This window comes from Pseudorca crassidens, chromosome 3 (genome assembly GCF_039906515.1).
Source record: "Pseudorca crassidens isolate mPseCra1 chromosome 3, mPseCra1.hap1, whole genome shotgun sequence".
Classification (NCBI taxonomy): domain Eukaryota; kingdom Metazoa; phylum Chordata; class Mammalia; order Artiodactyla; family Delphinidae; genus Pseudorca; species Pseudorca crassidens.
In genome coordinates this window covers 133,412,979-133,438,761 of record NC_090298.1, presented here as the reverse complement: position 1 = coordinate 133,438,761, position 25,783 = coordinate 133,412,979, and the positions used below count along the sequence as shown (strand labels likewise).

General features: G+C 41.7%; 1 long non-coding RNA gene and 2 pseudogenes across 1 annotated transcript in view; 2 read left to right on the top strand and 1 right to left on the bottom strand.

Moving 5' to 3' along the window:
* LOC137221943 (uncharacterized) overlaps positions 1-25,783 on the bottom strand; it is a 192,194-nt gene that overhangs the window by 103,178 nt on the left and 63,233 nt on the right. The gene's annotated exons all lie outside the window — the stretch shown is intronic.
* Positions 415-4,249, top strand: LOC137220578 (serine/threonine-protein kinase MARK2 pseudogene; annotated as a pseudogene).
* Positions 4,331-4,907, top strand: LOC137220577 (serine/threonine-protein kinase MARK2 pseudogene; annotated as a pseudogene).

The window sequence follows — 25,783 nt, the reverse complement described above, 5'->3', positions numbered from 1 at the left end:
CCTCTGTCCCAAGGTCCCTGTATCAAACCCTTAAAGAAGACCTGATCTGCCCAATTTGGACCATGTGCTCTTTCTGAACCAATCCTTCAGGCCAGAGGAATGAATGCTCCCATTGGTCAGGCTGGATCCTATGCCCACGCATTGTGCCTGGGGTACTGGCAGGATAGATGGCATCCAAACTCTAAAGAATGGTTGTCATACCAGCGTAAAAGGTGTTGGATGGTCAAAAGCCATCTGGCCACCCCATGGCAGTGTCTGAAATTCTGTCTCTTCACAAAGCCTTCATAATAGAGTGCACACTCCGAACCAAATTCAGGCAGGTAGGGATAGAAGGCAAAGGCTTCCAGCTTCTAGCTTGGTCAATGTCTTAGCAGGCTGAGTCCACCAGAGGTCAGGGCAGAGCACAAAGCAGGAATGGTCCAGGAGCTGGCTCTTCAACCCTGCTCAAATCAGCAGCTCACACCTCAGTCCCTGGGAACACCGAGACTGTAGTCATCAGAAACAAAACCCAGGCTGCAGCAAGGGACCAGATTTCCTTCAGAATTGGCTACCTAAGGGACAGGTCTAGACGGGAGCAGGGGCAGACAGGGAGAGAGAAGTGATTTCTAAAACATTCTATTCTGCAGCTACGCATGTTATGCTGAAGAAACACAGCTACAGTGCCCAGAATCATGCAAAATGAAACACAAAATGTATCAGGACAGAATCGACCAGAAAAGCTAGATTCTGGTCTCTGCCACCGCCTGCCTCTCTCGACTCTCCTTCCACCACACTTCTGCCTGCTCACTATGTCAGCCACACTGATTGACTTTCTGCAATTCAATCATACCAAACTGGTTTCCTCAGAGCCTTTTGCCTTGTGGTACCCTCTGTTCAGAGAGTCCTTTTCATAGATCTTGACCCTTCCTGTCAAAGAAATTTCATATGAAATGTTAGTACCCATCTAAAGTAATGTCCCACCCAGTAGCACTAACACATCATCATGTTTATTTCCTTCATATCATTCATCACCCTCTCAATATGGCTGTTAATTAGTTAACTTGTTGTTTTCCCCACCCCACAAGCACAGGAAACTCAGGGACTTTCTTCTGAAGTTTATCGAGCACCCAGAATAGTGCCTCCTCAGAGCATAAGGGCCCAGGAAACATCTGATGAATGAACAAACTAATGAATGAGCCCTAGTTTCCCACATAAAAAATTAGATGGTTAGATTATGCTATATTAGCAATGGCTACCATACATTGACCATACATTACATGCTGGGCACATTGGTAAGGGCTGTGGGTAGCGCTGTAGATGGTTGACTTTATATTTTTTTCAGCCCTAACAAGATCCCAAATATTCTCAGGCAGGACCTCAAATATCCAAAATGATGTTTCCGATGCCAAAATTCCTCACTTGGCCATTATTTCTTTGGCTTAGTTCAGAACCTTTCAAACTAACTTTTTTGCTGAAGAAACATTTGCTCAAGTGAAATTTCACCTGGAAGTCCTATATGAAAAACAATTGAAAAAAAATATGCGTGTTAGCCCAATAAAAAAGCCTCCAACAAATTTCAGGAAAAGGAATCATAAAGACCATCATCAATGACCACAAGGTAATTGAGCTAATTGGGAGACATTTCTCTTGCAGAAGTATTCCAGCTAATAAATGAAGGGATGATAAATTTAGTATTTTGCTACTTGTCATGATTTAATGGATCTCAGCAATGAGCATGGAAGCCTACTAACCTCACAAAAAGAAAGACCATCAGCCTCCTGATAAAAGAACACACCACCGTGCATGAAGGAGTCTCACCAAAAAGATCACATCTAAATCTCATCAGCCTTGCAATTTTAACTATCAATTTACAGGAAGTACAGAGGAACTTGTTAATGTACACCACAGGAATACAATCAGGAAAATCCAAACAGTAGGAAATTAACAACATGAATTCATCAAAAATAAATAACAAGACAGGGAAGGAAGGAGATGGAGTAGAAAGTGACAGACTGAAAGAGGTTTAAATTCATATGAACCAATCACAAAATATAAATGATTTTTGGATCCTAATTCAAGCAGATAATCTGAAAAACCAAGATTTCAAAATGCATAAGACAATTAAATTTTAACACTGACTAGATGATGGTATTGAGGAATCAGTATTTTTAGAATTGCATTTAAGTTATATTTCTTATAGAGAGTATTTTTATTTTATAGATACAAACTAAAAAATGAATAAAATGAAAAAAGAAGTTAATAAAGAGACAAATTAAAAATCCCCACATATTTGGACATTTGAAAATACACTGAGCCAAAAATTATTACAACTTTTCAAACTAGAAATAAAAAAGCCATTGAAACATCATACAGGTTTTCAATTTTAATAATGTAAATATTGATAGCTATATCCATATAAATGAAAAGCTGTTTGGGATTTTCAATAATTTTTTTATGTCTAAAAGTGTTCATCAGACAAAAAAAAAAAAAAAAAATGAGGAAACCACTGTGGAGTATCACTAACCGTAATAGGTCCCTTTCTTGCTATGTCCTCATAAGGAGCCATTGTTATGGAATTCTAAGCACCTATACAAGTTCCTGGTTGGCCTAGATTTGTGGTCCTTCTAGCTTGGGAAGCTGCTGAAAGTGACCTGAGGGATTTTGACCAAAGTTAGCTTGTTTTCTCCTTTACATTGTAGGCTGTCTGTATATTCCATTTGTGGTTTTTTTTGGGTTTTTTTTTTTTGGTTTTCTTTTTCATTTTATTTTTTTCTCTTTTTAATTTTTCTCATTGGTTTCCATTTTTCTTTTTCTCTTTTTTTTTTCACTTATATCTTTTTTCTTTCCCTCATTTTTTTCTTTTTTATTATTTTTTCTCATTTCTTTTTTACTTAGTGTATTTTTATTTTAGTTTGTCATTGTGGTTTCCTTTTCTTTCTTTTTTCTTTGGCTGCATTGGGCCTTCGTTGCTGCACACAGGCTTCCTCTAGTTGCAGCGAGCGGGGGTTACTCTTCGTTGCAGTGCACAGGCTTCTCATTGTTGCAGAGCACGGGCTCTAGGCACACAGGCTTCAGTAGTTGTGGATCTCAGACTCTAGAGCGCAGGCTCAGTAGTTGTGGCACATGGGCTTTGTTGCTCCATGGCATGTGGGATCTTCCTGGACCAGGGCTCGAACCTGTGTTCCCTGCATCGGCAGGCGGATTCTTAACTACTGCGCCACCAGGGAAGCCCCTGCCATTGTGTTTTGATTCCATTATAAAGATCAGTTCATCAGGTAGTGTGAAAAGTGATTTTCTTTAGAGGTGACCTGGACCAATCTAACCAGCTTTTCCACTGATCTTGGAACACCTTGCCTTCAACCCCTGCAGCGAATCTAACATGCTGCAGGGCTTTCCACCATCTCTGCTGAGGAGGAGACCCATGCTGGCAACAACCAGCTCCTCAAGACCAACAGCAAGGGTACCTTTGCCAAGGTGAAGTTGGCCTGACACATCCTGACTGGGAAGGAGGCAGCTGTGAAAATCATTGACAAGCGTCAATAGGATTCCTCCAGTCTCCAGGGACTATCCCACAAAGTAAAATTCATGAAGGCTTTGAATCATCCCAATACAGTGAGGTTATTTGAAGTGATGGAGGCTGAGGACAAGACTCCTTGTCATGGAATATGCTACTGGAAGAGAGTACCTAGTGGCTCTTGGCAGTTTGCAAGAAAAAGAGATCCAAGTCAAATTCTGCCAGATAGAGTCTGCTATAAAGTACCAGCACCAGAAGTTTATTATCCTGGATGCTGACATGACCACCAAGATTGCAGACTTTAGCCTCTGCATCAAATTCACCTTTAGCAATAAGCTGGATACCCTCTGTGGCAGTCCCCTGTTATGCTGCCCTGGAACTCTCCCAGGGCCAAAAGTATGATGGACCCTCCATTGCTGTGTGGAGCTTAGGAGTCTTCCTTTATACTGGTCAGTGGAGCCCTGCCTTTGACGGGCAGAACTTCAAGGAGATATGAGAGGGAATACTGGGCAAAATATACCATATTCTCTTAGACTTGTGCATGGAACATGAAAACCTGCTCAAGAAATCTTTCATTTTCAATCCCAGCAAGAGAGATACTTTAGAGTAAATCATGGAGGATTCATGAACGAATGTGGGTCATGAAGATGAGAAGCTAAAGCTTTATGTAGAGCCACTCTCTAACTACAGGACCCTGCAGACTGAGCTGATGCATCCATAGGTTACACACAGAAAGGGATCCTAGGACTCACTTAGGTTAATTGCCAAACACTGCAGCCCAGCACAACCTCCAGTGTGTCCCTGCGGCCTCCTCCTCCACCCAAAACTTTAGCAGCGATGCTGGGACCCCAGATGGAACAAATTTTCTCCACAGTTTATCCAAAGGAAATTCCCTACACACTGGGCAGTATATTTGGGATCAGCAGATTTTTGCCCCAATGTGATCCCAGCCTCTCCCTCGGGCAATAACCACAGCTAGCACTGGGCCACTGGCGGCTTCTTTAGCAAGTTCTCCCTCAAGTTTATATGAAGGTATGCTTATTTCAGGTGTGCCAGAAGGAACCTGCATAAACCTGTAAGCAAACAGCATATGGAGATACTCAAAGCTAGGGAGGCCAAGCCACACACTGCACTTTACATGGAGTATGAAGATCACAAACTCCATGGAGTCCTTTAACATGGCATGAAAATTCAGCAAGGTGCTCGACACAAAAGCTGCCAGTATGAGCTGAATAAGAAATGGTGCTACTGTGCATGCATGGCACCCCAGGGCCAAGAAGGCTTCCTGCAGTGGGAGGCGGAGGTGTGCAAACTCCCACAATGGTCCTCAACAGGGTCATTTAAACACACAGCCAGCACCTCCATGGCCCTCAAAAGCATTGCCTCTAAAATAACCAAGGAACTTAAGCTTTAAAAGGCTGCCAGATTTTTAGCGCAGTGAAACTACTCTATATGATACTCTTAACCATAGATTCATATCCTTGTACATTCATCTGTCCAGAAACATAGAACGTACAACACCAGGAGTAAATCCTAATGTAGACTATGGACCTTGGGTAATAACGACATGTCAATGTAAGGTTCATCAGTTATAACAAATGTACCAACCTGGTGGGGGATGTTGACAGTGGGAGAGGCTATGCATGTGTGGGGACAGGGAGTATATTAAATCTCTATCTTCCTCTTAATTTTCCTGTGAACCTAAAACTGTTCTTTTATTAAAAAAAAGTCTTTTTTTAAAAGGCTGCCAGGAACCACCTAGGAGACAGAAGGACGGGCCAGCTGGCTCCATCTGCCAGCCTGCCACCTAGCCCCACCCCAAAGGCAGTGACTGGACTGGTCTGTTTCCCCTGGGGCACTTATCCCCTCCCCTGCCCTTCTGGGTCTTTTCTTCCTTGTTTGTGAGAGAGGGCAGATTGTTCTGTAAAATAAAGATAAAAAACAAAACCCTTCCTCCTTCCTCCTTCCTCTTTCCTCCTTCCTCTTTCCTCCTTCTTCCTTTCCTTGCCCCTCCTCCTCCCCCTCTTATATTTTGGCCTACACAGAAAAAATTTGGTTACATACAGAGGGAACTGAGCAAATAGTTAAATACATCAAGGATAATGAAAACCAGGTTTCTCCATGGAAAAAGAGTTACAAATATGGAAAAGGATAGGATAGGATAGGATAGGTTAGGATAGGATACGATAGGATAGAATAGAATAGAATAGAATAGAATAGAATAGAATGCTCAGAAACAAAGCCACACACTTATGTAATATTGATAGATGACAGAGGGGACACATCAGTAGGGAAAGGAGTAACTGTTCATTAAATCCAGCTGTAAAAAAAAATTGCAATCCATGTGGAAAAGGAAGAAATTGGATCCCTGCCTCACATTATAACCAAAAATCAATTCTATTGTATTAAGGGCATAAATATGAAAACAAAACTTTTATTTTTATTATTTTTTTTGAAGTATAGTTGATTTACAATATTATGTTAGTTTTAGGTGTACAGCACAGTGATTCAGGTTTGTTTTTTTTTTTTTGCAGATTATATTTCATTAAAGGCTATTACAAGATAATGAATATAACTCCCTGTGCTATACAGTAAATCCTTGTTGCTTATCTATTTTATGTATAGTTGTTTGTATCTATTAATCTCAGATACAATCTGTTAATTCCACAGGGGGAGGAGGGACAAATTAGGAGTATGGAATAAACAAAACTTTTATTTTTAAATAGAAAAAATTAAGTGGATTTTTGTGTGTGTGTGTGGTACGCGGGCCTCTCACTGTTGTGGCCTCTCCCGTTGCAGAGCACAGGCTCCGGATGCACAGGCTCAGCGGCCGTGGCTCACGGACGCAGCCGCTCCGCGGCATGTGGGATCCTCCCGGACCGGGGCACGAACCCGTGTCCCCTGCATCGGCAGGTGGACTCTCAACCACTGCACCACCAGGGAAGCCCCACTAAGTGGATTTTTTTAAACTTTGAGGTAGGGAATGATTTCTAATCAGGACATAAAAAGCATTGACTATGAAAAAAAGATTTATCAATTTGACTGTTTAAAATTAAGAATTTATCAGTTATCAAAAGACACCTTAAAGTATGTGAAATAAATTACAAACTTGGAGCAAATATTCCCAGTGCATGCAACTAACAAAGAATCAGCATCAAGAAAACCTCCTTTACAGCAATCAGAAAAGTACAAACAATTCATTGTAGGGGTCAGCAATTTTTCTTAAAGGATCAGATTGTAAATACTTTAGTCTTTGAGGACTATCTGGCCTCTGTCACAACTACTCAGCCATTATTTTTCAAAAGCAGCCATAGAAAATACATAACATAATTACTTTTTTTTTTTTTGGTGTGGTGAAAAAATTTAAGATTTACTCTCTCAGCAACTTTCAGATTTATAATACAATATTGTTAACAGTCACCATTCAGTACATTAGATGAGGTGATAGAGATGATGTGAACTTACCCTATTGTAATAATTTTGCAATATATACATGTATCAAATTATCACATTGTACACCTTAAACTTACACAATGCTGTATATCAATTATATCGCAATGAAGCTGGAAAAAAATGCATTGCAAATTAGCAGTGCTCCAATAAAACTTTAATTACAAAATGGGGGGCCAGCCCCATGGCCTTAGTTTGCCAATCTTTCTCATAAGGACTGGGGTTGAAATTTGAGTTTGTATCATCTTTGCTACATGATAAAATACTCCAAAACTTGGTGGCTTAAAACAGTAAATATTATTTCTCATGATCCTGTGGATCAACTGGGCGGTTGTTCTGGTCTAGGCCAGCTTGGCAAATCTCTGTTATCAACTGGCAGCTTGGATGGGACTGGAGGTTTTAGGCTGTATTATAGACTGAAGGTTTGTGCTCCTCAGAATTCACATGTTGAAACCTAATCCCCAATGTGATGGTATTTGGGGGTGAGGTCTTTGAGAGGTGACTAGGTCTTGAGGGTAGACCCTCATGAATGGGATTAATGCCCTTCAAAAAGAAACCTCTTGAACGTGCACCTCAAAGCTCATCTGCTTAGCAAAGCCACAAGACACAAACCTCTCACTTTTTACCTGTTTCCACCTAAAAACAAAAACAAAAAACCTACACCACACAGAACTCAGATTTGCTGAAAAATACGTTTCTAATCTCAGAAAAATCTCCGTGTGGCAGATGGCCTACATGCCTCTGTCATGTGGTCCATTTAGGAGCAGGGCTCAGAAGGGAGACTTCCTATTGGCTGCAGGTGGGAAACTGCGTGGACTCATGGAAGGTGAAAGCAGGGCTTGGCTGCAGAGCCAGGGGTGGATATAGCTCTTCTCCCGACAGCCTGGGAATGGGAAGGTCACGTCGACTCACGGGAGCTTCAGGGTCAAGCCAACCAAGATTTAGGGACAACCCAAGAGGTTTCCAATCCCCTGGCATAATTTAGACGTGTTTGGGGAAGAGCGCAAGTTCCCCACCTGAGATGACTTTGAAGACTTTCCAATGCACACGGTATAAGCATTTCTTCAGGGTTCCCTGGAGGCAGCTCATTCATGAGGCATCACCTCTGGGGAGGGGCAGGGGGCTCCGGACAGTAAGCATATGGCACTTAAGACAAAGCAGATGGCACCAACTTTTAAAGATGACTCTTTACTACTTGATCAATGGCTTCACCTCTAAATTATATTTTTACAGATATGTACCTATGCAACTTAACGTGGCTCTTCTAAGCAGGTGAGGACTTCCTCTTCAATGCTCTATAAAAATGATTTGTGTTCTATATAGTGAGTTTTTCCAGTAAATGTGGCTTAATATTTTAATTCTTAGAATGTGTCTTCTCGGGACTTCGCTGGTGGCGCAATGGTTAAGAGTCCGCCTGCCAACGCAGGGGACACGGGTTCGAGCCCTGGTCCGGGAAGATTCCCACATGCCATGGAGCAACTAAGCCCGTGCGCCACAACTACTGAGCCCACGTGCTGCAGCTACTGAAGCCCGTGTGCCTGTGCTCCACAACAAGAGAAGCCACCACAATGAGAAGCCCGCACACCGCAAGGAAGAGTAGCCCCCGCTCTCCGCAGCCAGAGAAAGCACGTGCGTAGCAACAAAGACCCAACACAGCCAAAATAAACAAAATAAATACATAAATTTATAAAAATAAAATAAAAGAATATGTCTTCTCTATGTGATGCAACTAAATTCTGTTTTGTTTGTGGAATGACTAGCACAGGCCAGCTCCCTCTCTTCACTTAACAAAAGACCAATGAGCTGTTAATCAAGCTGTTATCTCCACGATGCTACTTGCTCAATGCACTGATTTCTTAAGTATGTGGAATCCTTTTTCTTTTGAATCTGTATATCATATGTAAGACTGAATCTACTTAATAAACACTGAATAACCAAAAAAAAAAAAAAAAGAAAGGAAAAGAAACCTCTTTAGGGAAAAATCTGAGTATCTCCTCTTCTCTCACACCTACACTTCCTTTGCCTTCACATCTAACACCAGATGTGTGGGGCTTTTCCCCACACCGAGCAATTCTGTGACACCGGCCTGGTGCCCTACAATTTAATTAGATTCTGATACCATCTACCTGGAGTAAGCATCAGATCCTCTGTGTTAAAGGGCTCAGTCCCACAAAACTGCCCCCTGCCCACCCCCAACTTCATTTGGATGCTAAGCTCAAATTCAGGTTGTTACCTGTACTTCTGACAGAATGGCTGTAACTCAGAAGTTCCCACGACCCCCTCCTCAAGTTTGATTAATTTGCTAGAGTGGCTCACAGAACTCAGGAAAACAGTTTACTTACTATTGACACATTACTGGTTTACTACAAAGAATATTAAGGATGCGAATGAAGAGCCAGATGAAGAGATACATAGGGTGAAGGCCGGAAGCGTCCCAAGCACAGGAGTTTGTCTCCATCGAGTGTGGGGTACACTGCCCTCTGGGCATGTGGGTACATTCTTGTTCACCAACCTGGAAAATCTCTGAGCCTCATCCTTTTAGATTTTTATGGAGGCTTTGTTACATAGGCTCGATTGATTAAATCACTGATGATTGGTGATTGAACTCAATCTCCAGCCTCTCTCCCTTCCCCAGAGGTAGAGGGGTGGGAGGGGAGGCAGAAAGTTCCAATCCTCTAATACTTTAATGGTTCCCTTGGCAACCGGTCCCCAACCTTAAGGGCTATCCAAAAGTGACCTCAATAACATAAATTCAGGTGTGGTTGAAAAGCATGCTCACATTACTTAGGTTATTTCAAGGGTCTTAGGAGCTCTGTGCCAGGAACAGGATGAAAATCGACTATATATTTGTTACAGATCACAAGACCACAAAAGAGCTCCCTTGTTCCTTCTATCATGTGAGGACATAGCCAGAAGACGGCCATCTATGAACCAGGCCCTCACCAGATGCTGAATCTGTTGGAATCTTGATCTTAGACTTCTCAGCCTTTAGGAACGTAAGAAATAAATGTCTGTTTGTTTACAAACCACTCAGTCTCTGGTATTTCATTATAGCAGCCCAAACAGACTGAGACACAGTGGTTCACTTACATGCCTGGTGGTTGGCAGAACAGTCAGGATAGGGGCCTCCTCTTGGCCCCTTGTCTTTTCTTCCATGTGTTTTCATCTTCCAGGATGCTGATCTGGATTTTGTCAGTGGTGGCAAAAAGACTCCTAGCAGCAAGAAAGGGCAAGCCCAAAGCATAAGCAGTTTTCAGGCCTCTGCTTGCATCACATTTCTTAATGTTCCTTTGACCAAAATAGGTCATATGGACAAGCCCAGATTCAAGAGGTAGAGAAACAGACTCTATCATCTCTTGACAGAAGGATGAGCAAAGTCACATGGCAAAGGGGAATGCAATCTGGAATGGGAGGAATTTGCAGCCATTTTACAATCGACCTAACTGTAAACATTTAAACAACATGATGTAAATGCATATCCTAGGTAGTCAGTGACTGCAAATACATAAATTACTAACTTCTCATGTTAGACTTCTCTGGTTTTTTATTCCTAAAGGAAAGCTTTTCCACCAATAACAAGTTTATAGAACAATCCGTGATTTTGCTTTCACAAGCTCTCTTATGCCAATCTCTTATGCAAATGGGTCAACTGAGACATTTCTATAAACTATTTATATCAATGATTACCAAGAGAACAAGCATTCCCTCCCCTTGAAACTCGCTTAGAGAGACTTACCAGACTTGAGGTGAAAACACTCAAATAAACCACACAATTCTACAGCTAAAAAATGAAAAATATGTATAACTAATTTTTATAATACAAACTACAGAATGTATCACATTTATAAAATGGAGGCATGGTTTTTAAATTTGAGAAACACCAACCTGATACTAAAGAGATTCCAATTTCCAAGTATACCCTGAGCTCTGTAGAGGCCATTTCTCTTCAAAAGAGACCCTGTGGTTACAGGGTCCAGAGAGAGAGCATCCCTGGAACAGCCATAGGAATATTCTTCTCCTGGCTGAATCCACCCCCTGGCTGGTTGGCAGTTGGCAACCTGACAAGTGTTTTACATTCAAAAGGTCAAGCTCTGAGTGAATCTGCCCAGAGCCTCTGGTGAAGAGGGCCTTGCCAATCACGCCTGGATGCCCAGGCCTGGCATCTGTCCCTTGCCCCTGCCATTCTGACAGCTGTGGAAGAAGGGACCCAGGCTCCCAGCTTGGGCTGTCACTAAGTGATGGCAGCCCTTTTGCTGAAGGTCAAACTCTAATTCTCACTCCAGGGAGACTTCCTTCTCTCTTTCTCTCTTTCAGCCTGTCCATCTTCATAACTGTTTGCGTTTTTCTGCTGCTTTATAGTCTTCAAAACATTTTCCCTTTCACACTCTCATTTGATCCTCCCCATAGGAAGAGGGTGTCAGAGCAATCATGAATTTCCCTTTTGTAAGAACAAGCAGAGAGACTAGGCAATTGAGTGTTGGAAGAACATACAACGTAGCAGTTAAGAACAAAGGCTCCGGAGTTAGATTCCTGCCAGTCTCCTTCCATGTAACCTCGGGCAAACTGCATAATCTCTCTCTCCCTGTCTCTCTCCCCCTCGGTTTCCCTGTATATAAAGTAGAGATATTAATCTTTCCTATTTCATAAGGTTTTTGCAAGAATGAAGTATAAGAAGAAATGTCTGGCATAAAACAATATCGCAATAAACCATAAGGATATGCGTATTATTTGTACTGCTTCTGTTGTTATCACATAGCTAGATTACAGCAAAGCAAGGACTAGAATGCACATCCATGGGCCTGAAAGCCGCACTATCTACATCCACCTTTCAATAAAGTGAGTGGGGGTTCTGGCTGTTCTGCTTTCCCACATGAGAAGCAAATTATCCCATGAAGGAGTAGGCTAGAGGACCTATCTTCTTAAAAGAAAACCTTTTCTTCCAGCTTGCTAAAACTTCAGAAAGGAGCCTGAGGGTCCTGAACTCTTATAGTTACCTCCAAAAATCAGGTATTATAAAAAACTGGGTTAGTTTCAGAATACTGTTAGCCTTTCCCTCCACAACCTATTATTCTAATCCAGGAAAGTCAGTATGTCCAGGAATATCAGCTCTACTGACAATCAAAGTTCTTGCTTTTAGCCAGGAGTTTCAAATCCTTCCCCAACCAACCTTTCATCAAATTTGCCCCAAAATCACCAAATTTTAATTGTTCGAGTTCCTTTTCCTCCTTCATCCCTGGGTAATTATCAATGAATGTGTTAGTGAAGGTTATGAAATCATAAACAGGAAGAAGAAGGTGACCTAGTAACCTGGCTACTAACCCTTGAATAATCCACAGTTGACTTTGCCCACCATAAAGAAGATTAGAAATGTGCAGTTACAGGATGCAGAAACAAACAAATGTAAGCTTAGAAGTAGAAAAGAACTGAATTTCGAATTTAATAGTGACAACAACAACAAAAAAAATCAAATGGGAGAGAAAATGAAAAGAATAGAGTCGGAATTCCCAGGAAATACATTAAACCATAGCTTTGAAAGACAAAGAAAATAGAAAGAGAGAGAAAAATAACACAGAAATCTACCTTCATTGCACTGTGTCTGACCAAAGAACATTATAATGAATCTCCCACTACCATTAAATTAAACACAAATTGCTTTTGTTTCTAATTAACGTCGGCCCAAGCCAATGTGATGTGTGAAAGTCTTCTTTTTTAATGCCTCTGCCATGCCACAGAAATATATTACAACCAGAATGAAAGATTACGGATGCTTTCCAATAGCTTCCTCTAAAATATAGGCCAAACCTTATAGAAGGTATATGTGAGAGTCATTTGAATTCCAAATGCATTTAAAAGGACCAGCTCTATTACGGTGCATAGCAAATGAATCCATAATGAGGAGATATTCCAGACCAATTGTTTCCAAATTATGCTTTAGATTATCTTCATTTCTCTTTTGAAAATATGCCTTGTTATTTTTAGCATGGCATAAGAAACCCTTGACTTTTCTGGCATCAAATGACATCTCCAGTTTCCGTGCTCTCCCTTATTCCTTTACATACCAGCTTGGCCACATCGGACTTAGACCCTTGTCATTCCCAGTAAACTCCGATCATCCTTCAAAGCCCAGCTCAGATTTCACCAGCTCTGCGAAACTTTTGCCAGTACTCCCAGGTGGAGTTAGAAATCCCTCCTGGGTGTTCCCAACACCTTATATCCATGCAACATTTGTTCTACAGGTGGCCTTCAGCAAGAATCCTCTCTTTCAGTGTCTGAACTCACCAGGTTATAGGTATAGGCACAGTGCCTGCATAGATGGATTGTGTTAACAATGAAGTAACAGAAATCTATAGGAGCTAGCTTAAATTTAAAAGGGTAGGGAGATGGGGCACATATTAAAAGCATACATGGGAAGCTCATGGAATCCAAGCCAAGACTCAGGAAGAGACAGATATAAGAAATGGAAAGCCATCTGGAATCCAAAGGTCACTCTCTCCCACATTTCATCACCCATTCGCCCCTACATCTGCTTTGCTCTTTAATCACTAAGGCTGACTTTTCTGTTATCAGCCTACACAACAAAAGGGCAGGGTGGTGGTGAAGGGACTCAGTTCCATCATGGTTTTTGTACCTATAGGGCAAGAGTCCAGTCATATAAAAAGAATCCCTTGTTGTCTCCGCTTTGGTCCTAATTCCAAATTCCAGGGGAAGAATCAGATTGCCTGACTTGAATCAGGTGTCCACAGTGACCCATCTTGCTAAGTTTAGATGGTCAGGGCTATGTGGTTCAAATTCAACTAGTGGGGGCACTGCAAAGGAAGCAAAAGAGAAGGGAGAATCATTGTGAGCTAAGAGACAGCCCAAAAGGTGACACCTATACAGACATTCTGTTGACTAGAACAGAGGGAGGGAAAGAAGGAAGAAGGGAGGGAAGGAGGGGGGATAAATCCAAATACATTTGGAGGGCTTCCTCATGGTGATAAGAGTCAAACTAGAAGATTAGGAACTTAGTATCTTACTGGGGATGCTCATGAAATCCAGTGGTAGTGACATCATCATTGTACATAAGCATGTGTTGAGTATCTACAGGTAAGTAGCCACTGATATAGACACTTACCTTCAAAGAACGTGTATGTCAATCAATAGCAGGGATCTGAAGCTCAGGAAAAATTAAAAATAAGCAGAGTTCACTGAAGAACCCCAAACCAAAAAACCATGTATCTGTCAGTGGCATCTGCTCCAAATAACCTAAAAGTCTGTGGTCTGCATGTTTAGTAAGCATTAAAACCTCTGGGAGGCAGAAGAGAAACCCACATCTATTCACACTAAAGTGTAAATGTGTGGTTACAGCAGACAATTAACTGCCCTTTGGACATCACACAGTCAATAATACTAAAGCCTTGGTATAGGGTCAAGGTTTCCCAAAGTGTGGTTCACATTGGAAACTTAGCCAAGAAATCTGCATACCTAACAAGCTTGTGAGAAACTTCTCATGCACAGCACCACTATGAACTACTGGGGTAAGCAGCCTCTAAAGTGACCCCCGGAAATCTCCAAGCTACACCGTTTTTGTAGGCCCCTCCCACACTGTTCCAGGTTTGGTCTGTATGACCAATAGCATATAGCAGAAGTGACAGTATGTCACTTCCAATATTAGGTTATAAAAGGATCGCAGTTCATGCCTTGAGATTCTCTCCCCTGAACCCGCCCCCTCTCCTTCTCACTTTGCTTCTCCCCATTCTTCTCCCTTTCCCTATCATGCTGTCTATCTTTTCTTAGATCACTCATACTGGGGGAAACCATATGATGAGCAGCCTTATGGAGAGAACTCTGTGGCAAGAAACTGAAGCCTCCTGCCAAGAGCCACATGAGTGAGCTTAGAAGTGGATATTCCAGCACCTTCAGAAACTGCAGCTCGACTGCAACAGCATAAGAGACTGAAATCAGAACCACTCAGCTCAGCCATTCCTAGATCCCTGACCCTCAGAAATCGTGGGATAATAAATGTTCATTTTTTTATGTTTTTATTTTTATTTTTGGCCACACTGCGAAGCTTGCGGGACCTTAGTTCTCCAACCAGGGGTTGAACCCGGCCACGGCAGAGAAAGCGCCGAGAACTGGACCACCAGGGAATTCCCAAATGTTCATTGTTTTAACCTGCTATGTTCTGAGATAATTTGTTACACGGCAATAAATTACAGATAGCTAGTCTACAAAGACTGCCCCTTCCTGTCCCTGAAAACTGCTTCTCATAACAAGAGATGGAATTTATTTCTCCTCCATTTAAATCTGGTCTGGCCCTGTGATTGGCTTGAGTAATAGAAGGCTGCAGAAGTGACATTCTGCAGCTTCTGAGCCCAATTCTTAAGAGAACTAGCAGCTTCTACTTCCTACTGCTTGGAACCCAGACACATGCTATGAGCAGCCAAAGCCACACGGAAAGGATATATGGAGGAGAAGTGAGGTGCTCTGTTTGGCATCCCCAGCTCAGCTCCCAACCAACACTGACTGTGTGCCAGGTGAGCGAGCCATCTTGGATCTCCCACCCAATTGAGCCCTCCAGATGACTGCAGCCTCTCCCAACACCATGTGAAGCAAAACTGCCCAGTCAACCCAAAGAATCGGGAAAAATAATAAATGGTTGCTGTTATTTTAAGTCACTAATTTTAGGGGTAGTTTCTATGTAGCAGTAGAAACCAAAATACACTGTCTTAGGCTAATGAATTTATTCATTTATGATTGGATTCTGAGCATCAGTCTATAAGTGAAGTATAGATATCTGTCCAAAGAACCTTTCTGGGCAAAGAACTTATGCATGTAAGATAGTCCTACACCTACACCTTTGGATCCACCGTGATGCTGGGTATCTACTAGAGGCTCACATAGGCTTTTTGACATTGGCTCCCCCAGTTTCTTTCCTGTTTCTAATAACATCATGAAGAACTAACATTTCCTGAGCTCTAATAGGTGACAGGCACCACCCTAAATAGTTTACTTCTCTTAACTTACTAAAGTATTGGGTTGGCCAAAAAGTTTGTTTAGGTTTTTCCATAACATCTTACAGAAAAACCTGAACGAACTTTTTGGTGAACCCAATATTACGACAACACTAAGAGATAGGTCCTGGTATCTCCATTCTCCATATGGGGAAAGTGGGCCTGGAAAGGTAAAGGACTTGCCCAAGCTCACCCACAGCTGATAATTGATGGAGCCCGGAGAGTCCAACTTGGCATCCATACTCTTAACCACTACTCTACACTATCCTCAGTCCTATGAGGTAGATGCTGCTATTACCATTTTAAAGACAGGGAGCCTGAAGCTTAGGGAGTCCCTGGCACAAAGTTCACACAGTTAATAATGAGAAGAGCTACAAGGAAAACTTCCTCTAATACCAACGTTCTTAAATAAAATCCTATTCTTCACCCCCACGTTTGAAGAATGTGCAGATTGTAGCAGGGTCTGGCCCAGTCATGTATTCTCAGCTCTCCTAGGCTCCACCTTACCAGGTATTTTAAGAACAAGGGTCAGTGAATCATGCACCCGTGAGGTAAACTCAGCAGCTCCTTAATCTTCCCTGCCTCCCTTTTGGAGATCATCATAACTTAGAAATATTCCCTTGAGTTCTTTAAATACTCTGCAAACAGCTGGCCCATTTTCAGGAACTCAGAAGACACACACCATATCTAGAGTTCAGAGAGGGGAAAAAAAAAAACCTCACAGATCTGCAAGAGAGAAGTATTTCTTCTGTAACTCCTCTCATCCTGAAAACCCTTTTGCTCTCTCCTAGTTTTAACTGTGAACCTCACCCCCATCCAGGAAATGTACTTTTCACCTCCATGCCCTGCAAACAATGAAGAAAAAAAAGAAACCAAAATTTCCCACACACTATTTCATTTGATTCTCATGAGTTTCTTTTAACAGCAAAAGGTATTTCACATATGCAACATGATAATTTATTGAGAATTTACTGTAGAATGATAATCTACTGAGATATTTCTCTGTGTCTATTTCTTCTTATCTATCAGGAAGGAATGAATGGTATTTACTCCCTCCCAGAAGGCGTTTCTTCCAGGGCCAAAAAGGAAAGCTGTCTAAAAGGGATGGGGGTGGGAGGACCCTAATTACAACCCAAACCATATTTGTCAGTTCTGAAGGCTCTACCCAGGGTCAGGCCTTCAGGAGAGACAGACTTTTCCTAGTAGGGCTGTAAATACTCAGCCAGTTGGCCAGAGGGTATTTGGGCAAAACATTCTAGGGGCAACTAGCTTGCAACTAATTAGGTGGTTCCAGAGTGAAGAGTAGTCACTTGATGTTTTGGTGCATTGAGGGTAATCTGAGGTGAGATTCCTCAGGCCTGCAGCTGGGGGATGAGGAAGAACTGGCCCTCCTCACACTCACAGTCTCTGAGGCACTGGTCTGAGTCCCCAGTGCTGTGACCTTGGGAACCTCAGCCACAATCCCATAGTAGGGCTTGGCACCATGGTGACCACTTTGAATTGAGGGCCAGAAACCTTCGCCTTTTTCCTGGACTGCATAAGCCGACCAGGCTAGGAAAGGGAGCCGCTGCTACCCCCATACCCACATATACACACAAATGACTGGTACTGTCTGCCTAGTCAACCTTGACAAGTGGGGGCCTGAGCGAGGCTTAATATTTTTAGGATATGTAAAAACACGGCATTGCTTGCGCCCCACTTCATGAAACAAATATACTTCCCACAACACATTTCCTATCAGCACACAGGGAAAATAAATTTACTTTAATCTCAATTTCTTTAACATTAACCTTTTCCTCTCTTTCCTCCCCTTGGTTCTCTGATATCGTTTCTGTTGCATAGGCGATACTTGAGGCAAGTCACTTCTTGTTTCTTTTACACATTTGCTTGTTTCATCCCCTCTGGTCCTCCAGAAAAGCATTTCCATTATATAGCGTTTTTCCTTTATCAGACCATTTACAGAATGTCAACTAGCTTCTGAGCACTGATTGGCGAACTAAGACCCACAGGCCAAATCCTGCCCACAGCCTGTGTTTGTAAATAAAGTTTCATTGGGATACAGCCAATCCCATTCAATCATGTATTATCTGTGGCTCTTTTTGCAACTTAGCAGCACATTTGAGTCTTTGCAATAGGGACTCTCAAAGCCTAGAATGTTTACTCTACCTGGTCTCATTCAGAAAAGGTTTGTCAACCCTTGGTCTAGCAGAAGAAAAATACATGTTGTACTGCATATTATTAACCAGTACTCTATCCATCTTTGGGTGATGCTTTAAATAGAGGTCAATGCAAAGTGTTCTGGGGAGCACCATTAGATTTTAAATGGTCCCATATACATGGTTTACAGCTGCCATCTATATGAAGTTGAGGCTTCATATTGCAAATAATAAACTATTCAAGCTATATTTAGTCAAAAAGAATTTTTGGGGACTTCCCTGGTGGCACATTGGTTAAGAATCCGCCTGCCAATGCAGGGGACACAGGTTCGATCCCTGGTCCAGGAAGATCCCACATGCCGTGGAGCAACTAAGCCCGTGTGCCACAACTACTGAGCCCTTGCACCACAACTACTGAAGCCAGTGCACAACTACTGAAGCCAGTGCTCTGCAATGAGAGAAGCCACCGCAATGAGAAGTCTGTGCACCACCATGAAGAGTAGCTTCCCGCTCGCGACAACTAGAGAAAGCCCGCACACAGCAACGATGACCCAACGCAGCCAAATGTAAATAAATAAAATAAATAAAATTTAAAAAATAGGCAAACTGAATTATACCATTAAAAAAAAAAAGAATTTTTTATAAAATAATATGACGTTGGTTTCTTCTCTACCAGTCAGAATTCAATTAGGTAACAGAACCACTATCAGTATTATGGAATATAAAATTTACTAAGTTTATTATAGAAATGATATTTTGCACAATTGTGGGAGATGCGGGGGAAGAAAAGGTCTGGAAAAGGAAACTGGAGGACCAGGGGAAAATCACTAACCAGCCTTCCTTTAAGCCTGGCCTGAGGGGACAAGCTGGAACAGAATAAGGAAGCAATGAGGGTACAGAAAAGCTTGTGTCTACTAATGTCTACATTGAAATTGACTGCTATACCTCCTCTCCCTCTCCCTTTATAAAAGTCCCACTTGCACCCATTCAAAGAACAGAAATGCACCCCAAAATTCTACCCTTTGGAGGAGTTACAACCCTTTGCCTTACATTGGAGTGAGAAGGGTCCACATTCAAACTCCCCATCTTTATCCCTTTATGTAAGAAGTGATGATGATATTCAAGTTTTACTTCTCTGCGGGAGTTTCTGTCTCACTCAGAGTAAGTGTTAAGTCTGGACTTTATTGATATCGCAAAACTTCCAGAAAAGTGACTGGGTGAGTGATGGTTTTGAAACATGTTTGCAAGTTCGTTGACACTTCTCCCAGGAGATGTGGAATCTAATTCAACCTCCCCTTGATTATAGATAGGCTGGCCTTGGTGACTTCTTCAAAGGGATAGAATGCAGTAGACATGACACCATGAGATTCCTGTGACCGGGTCATAAAAAGCAATACACTGTCTACTTGGCTTTTCTTCTGTCCTTAGAACATGCACTTCTGGAGCTCTGAGCCATCATATACAAAGTCCAATTACCGTGAAGGCACCATGCTGAAGAGGTTATATAGAGAGACAACAAAGAGATAGAGAAAGGTATCTGATGAGCACTGGTAGACCAGCCCTCGGCTGTTTAAGACTCCTAGCCTAGGCTAGGAGCAGCTTTCAGATGAATCCCCTCTCCAGCCTCCAAGCTGCCCCAGCCCACACCAAGTAGAGCAGAAATGAGCTTTTTCCACCGAGCCCTGTTCACACTGCAGATTTGTGAGCAAGTTAGATGTTGTTGAGGGGTAAAGTCATAATTTGGGGGGTTGTTTATTGTGTAGCCATAGTAACTGAAATAGAATACAAAGCAATTTTCCAAATAAGCTATGGAGTTCTAACTCAGAACAGTTAGGCAGAGCTGCCAAAGATAAAAATGCACATATACCCGTACAGCACTATGGAAGTTTATTCATCCACGTCATTCATCTATCCATCCAACGAATATTCATGAAGCGTCTACTTTGTGTGCTGGGGATTCAGTAGTAAAGACAGAAATGATCTCTGCCCTGATGGAGCATTCAGGCTACTGTGGGTTAAGAGAGACAATGAAGGAGTAATTCATGAGTGTTACAAAAGGGGAAGCCCAGGATGCTTTGTCAGATAATAAGTCAAATGTCTTTTCTGGGAATTTCTTAAAGATACATTCCCCTTAATTAGTAAGAGTCTTTTAGATTCTGGCTCTGTTCCAGACATACAAAGCAAAAGAAAAGATATAAATTTACAGGTTCAGCAAACACAGGCTTCTCTGGGTTACAGGGGGTTTTGGTGGCTGCTTTCAACTGTGGCAGTCAGCTGTCCTTTCTCTGGATCAAACATACATAGACAAGATGCTAATTGTATGCTTTGTTCTGCACCTACTTTGAAATTAGTTATAATGAAACTATATGTCATCTTGTCTAAGAAACATTGCTGTTCAGAGTGGCCATAGTTTGGTTGCAAATCGAAATTACTCACAAGATCTATATCAGAAGCTAAAAGCTTTCTCATCAGGCTGCTGATAATGAAGCTTGCTAACTATCCTGGTGCATAAAGTAGAATTATGAAAACTGATTCAGTCTAATTATCAAAGTGTTGGAGTTTTTCCGCTATTCTCAAAATGTAGCCATTGAAGCGGCTTGAAAACTCGTTGTCCAGAATTTAAATTGCCTATTGCCAAGGCTCAGTGACTGCTCCAGGAGTGAACGAAAGTGCTTAAAATCTCCGGACTGTTTGATTACAGGTACCCATCCATCGTTTGCTCAGTCATGTACAACTGTGTAATTAAAACAAATGGTGGCACATAAAAGGCTGCCTGAGGTAGATCTGGCCTGTGGGCAGAGTGCCAGCCTGTTAGAAGAAAGTGCCAGGCAGAGTGGGGGAAACAGTGAATAAAAAAGACACAGGCCCCCATGCAACATGCATGCCTTCTTGGAGCTCACAGTCTAGTAGGGGAGAAAGACAAGTAAATGGGCATCAGTAACACAATGCCTAAGAGCTGTGTTTCAGAATAGTGTGGGATCAGGGAAAGCTAACCCAGGGATGCAGCCTCTAAGCTGAAGGTTGTGTAGGAGTCAGCAAGGCCAAGGTGGAGGGAACATGGGGAAGAAGAAAACATGGTTCAGGCTGAGTCAGGTACTGCTAAGACACTAGAGAGACAGAATGTCAGAGGAACTAAAAACATTCAGAGTGGTTGAAATATTAGGAGGTAAAATGATGAGAGATAAGGCTGGACAGGTAGGGAAAAGGGTCAGTCAGGTCATGGAGGGCTGTATAAGCCATTTTAAAGAGGTTCAACTTTCTTTTCCCTAGATTTTATTTTTAACACAAAAGAGACATGTTCAACTAGCCTCAGAAATGTTTTTAAGAGATTCACTTTTATGAAGATCTAGAATAATGAGAGAATCAGTTCTTCCCTGGTCTTACATCAAGAAGACAGAGAACATGGAGTTCCCATTCTCATGCTCAAGTGTTTTTCTTCTGAAGACCAGTAGCTATTTACTCATTTACCCACTTAGCCCTGATCTCTCTGCCAGGCAGATTGGAGAGGGAGGGCACAGAGTGAAAAATATCATTGTTCATTCTCAAGAGAGAAAGGATAAGGATTACTGTTTCTAACAAGCACCAGAGGAGGTAAACATTGAGAGTTCAGAATTGTCAAAGATTTTCTTTTTAATGTAAGAAAGATTCCTGTGTAGAACATTTATGCCTTTTCTCCAAGTCTCAGAAAAATCACATATCTTATAGTTTAGTAATGGGCACATGAGACTACACTACCAGCATTTGGTAGTGACCATTTTTACTATAGACGAAGTGGTTACACATATGAAAATTTACTAAGTAATAGAATGACCATCATGTCTAAAAGTTGCCCTGTTTCAGAAGGGACCCAAGCCAAGTATAGGATGTCTCCTAGATTGAGTGCTAGGCATTAAGTATACCCAGCATGGTGCCAGGGGGTGAGAATTAATGAATGAATTATGATGGTTTAAATAATGATGAATTAATGAATGAAATATGATGGATTAATTATGATGAGTTAAATACAAGTTACAGTCTGTTTAAGTTCCAGCACAGGCCTGATGACATGAGGCAGGCAGGGCCTCTAGAGCAAACACAATTCTGTGTTCTGAAAAAACTTCACACTTTCCTGAACCAACCAGGCAAAACTCACAGTTAAGGAACCCCTTAACTTAAAACTGACTAAGCAAAAAGACAAGTGTGTTAGTTTTCTATTGCTGCTATAACAAATTACCACAATCTTAATGGCTTAAAACTACCCAAATTTAGTATCTTACAGTTCTAGAGCTCAGAAATCCAAAATGAGTCTTACAGGCTAAAGTCAAGGTGTCAAGAAGGCTGTGTCCCTTCTGGAGACCCTAGGGGAGCATCCAATCCTTGCCTTTTCCAACTTCTAGAGGCTGCCCACATTCCCTGGCTCATGTCCCCTTCTCATCATTCTGTTCTGTTGTATCATCTCTTTTTCTGACTCTCCTGCTTCCCTCTTTCCCTTATAAGAATGCTTGTAATGACACTGGGCCCACCCAAATAATCCAAGATAATCCCCCCATGGCAAGATCCTTAACTTAATCACGCCACAAAGCCCCGTTCTGCCATGCAGGGTAACACAGTCACAGGTTCCAGGGATTAGGACATGGACATTTTGGGGGGCCCTTATTCTGCCTCCCACAATAAGAAGAAAACAGACTGTAAGATCTGAAGGCCAAATTTCATCTGATTTATTCAACATCATCTCCAGCAGAGTACTGGCTCATCATCAGTACTTAGTCACTAGCTGTTGAATAACTGAGTAAATGAATAAGAAAATATAAATGATGTGCTATTTCTGCAATAACTCCTCATGTGAATAAGGTATGGATGGTTTCAAAATCTGTAATTTGCTGTCTCTTACAAATGAAGGATTGAATGGATACCAAGTTTCAGTTTGGGAAGATGAAAAAGTTCTGGAGATGGACGATGGTGATGGTTGCACAACAATATAAATGTACTCAATACCGATGAACCGTGCAGTTAAAAATTGTGAATGTTACATAATATACATATTTTTACCACAATAAAAGAATCTAAAGGACTAATTCAAAGAGTATATAAGTCAAGAAAAAAGTTATATAATGGCCCTTGACCAGAACCATACATCTGACTTAAATAAATATCCTTCTAATAATAATTCCCCGAAGAGAAAGGTATGGAATATCCTCAGTCTTAGGGCTGAATCCTCTTCTCATTATTTTATTTGCCTCCTAAAGCATTAGAATTTATCACGGGTTATGTTCATTAAGCCAAAATGTTTTCATTATGCTTTTTAAGTTAAACTGATGCAGGAGAGATCAGTCAAGCAAGCAGATGTCTACTTGGGCCTTTGGTTGGTTTATTTTTCTAAGTGTCCTCATTTGTCTGCATCATGGTTTTAAACTCTCTCTAAAACACATTCTAACACACATACATGCACACATGCACACACCTGCATACAAAGTCAGCATCCACATGGTGCCAAAATACTCTGTGGGTTCATAGATGAAATCCAGCCAGACTGCTTGGGCGGGCTTTCCGCAGACTCAACAATCAGGATGTGGAGTGAATCTTTCACTTATTTATCAGTTCATTTGGGCAAACTGTGGACACAGACTCAATCAGATCGCTCTCAGAATAGAAGGTCAACTTTTAACCCAAAGCAACAACTAGGAACCAATTAGAGCCATTCTCTTCAATGGAGCTTATTATTGGTGCTAACCTGTAAATAGAAGAGTCCAATTGTGAGGAAGGTTAGCAACCCCAAATAACACTCCCATAAGGTTTATTAGGCTTCTGCCAACAACCTTCGGGCTGCCTTAATTGCTTCTTCAGGGCTGGTTTCGCACAGAGAATGGAGTCATTTCCAGTGCTCTAGTCTAGTTCTCCCAGCATCAAATGTAGGAGATGGGAAAGAGCACAGAAAACTTGGGTCACTCTACTAAACCTAGAAGAGAGATATTTTTAAGTAACTTACACAATATTACACAACTAAGATCAGTAGAATAGAACCCGGAGCCCAAATCTGTCTTAAAGTCTACCACGTTTCTAGATTCACCACACACTTACCCACAGCTATAGAGGCAGTCCTCAGGAAAAGAACTAGCCAATATTTGTCTTTAACAAATATTGAGCAGTTCTTCCTGTACCCTGCCCTCCTTTCAGCAGCCATGTCTCTCATGCTCTTAAGGGAGTCCAGTCCACACACCACACACCCCTATTAAGGAAGAAAGCATTATGGGGAACAAACTTTCATGTCAACTACAGCTACAATTTACTGGGTGCTTACTCTGTTGCCTGGACCTGTGTCAAATGTCTCACGTGCATTATGACATGAAAAATCTTTTTCTGAGATATGATTGGATGAGGCTGAAGACTGAGAAGTCATTAGCAAAACCAAAGCCTGAACTTATGATGTCAAACTGAGTTCCAGGCCTTTGGGGCCATGACTGCATCTTCCCTACCTTAGTGAATGTCAGTAAGTGGAGTACAATATTGACTTTATCATCTAAACAAAGCAGGGCAGAGAGGCAGTGGGGATAGCAAAAGAACAAGGAGCCCTTAGCCAAGGGAAGAAAGGACTTTTCTACAAACAATGCTCTCTTACATTTTGCTTTCAAAGAATTTCTTTATAGCAGCAAGGACTCTATGAAATACATTTGTGTTGGAAAGCCCAAGAATGCATCAATATTTCTTCTGTGTTTTCTATGCCTTGGGTTGAAGGAGCTTGCTAGAAATTGTTCCTTCCAGGGTAAAGCTAACCCTGATGCTGAGAGATACGGAAGGAAAGACAAATCCAAAGTCAGTCTTCATAGCATCCCAGGGCCCTCTCACTCCTCTAATCACCATCCAACATCTTAGAAAATTAGGCTATATGGTTCCTAAGAGATTTGCTCACAAGAGGTTCATTATTTTTTGAATGAGCGTGGAGTAAAAATCCTCTTGTGAAAACTGCCTTCCCTTGGACAGCTTAATGTTTTTTCCTGTCTCAAGATCTCCAGGGCAGAGAGCACCCCTTTGCAAAGTCAGGGAGGGATGTGGAGTGCAGGGAGAAAAGACTTTTTATAGAGACTCAGGTCAAAGAGCAAGAGAAAATTCAAGCTGGATCTTGATTTTTCTTCTTTTCTTTTTGTTTTTTTCTCAGCCAGTAAAACCATCCAAGACATTGCTGAAATCCTTCTACAGACCAAAAGACTGAAGTTTAAAAGGACGGATTCTACACTCTTAATTTTTAGCTTTCTGAAAAGAAATCTTTTTCTCTGAAATTAAGCAGAGAAGCAAGGTAATGCCACACAAACAGTGCTAAACAACCTTGAAAGAAACTGGGGCAAATCAGTGTGGCAGGGATATTTCTTCTCCTTTGAAAGGGACAGAAAACCATACAGTTGTCAGATAGTAAGTCTCTAGCCTCCAACACAGGACAAGGGAGGAAACTTCTCATGGGTGAAATTAATACAAGAAAATCCCTTGGTGGGCAGTACATACTTTCCAGGGAAGTTGGTGCCTGAGCTTAGAAAGAAGCAGAGTCAAAAGCAATGAACAGCTCCAGGACAGAGCTAAGCTGATCAACAACATGGCTTTTGCTTGAACTTGTAAAATTTAAAGAGTTGAAGAGTTCAGTCTTCCAGTGGCAAGTCTCCTGGAGAGCTTATTTCTGTTCCCCTGCTGGTTACAGCATTTGAAATCCCCCAAGTTGAGTGGTC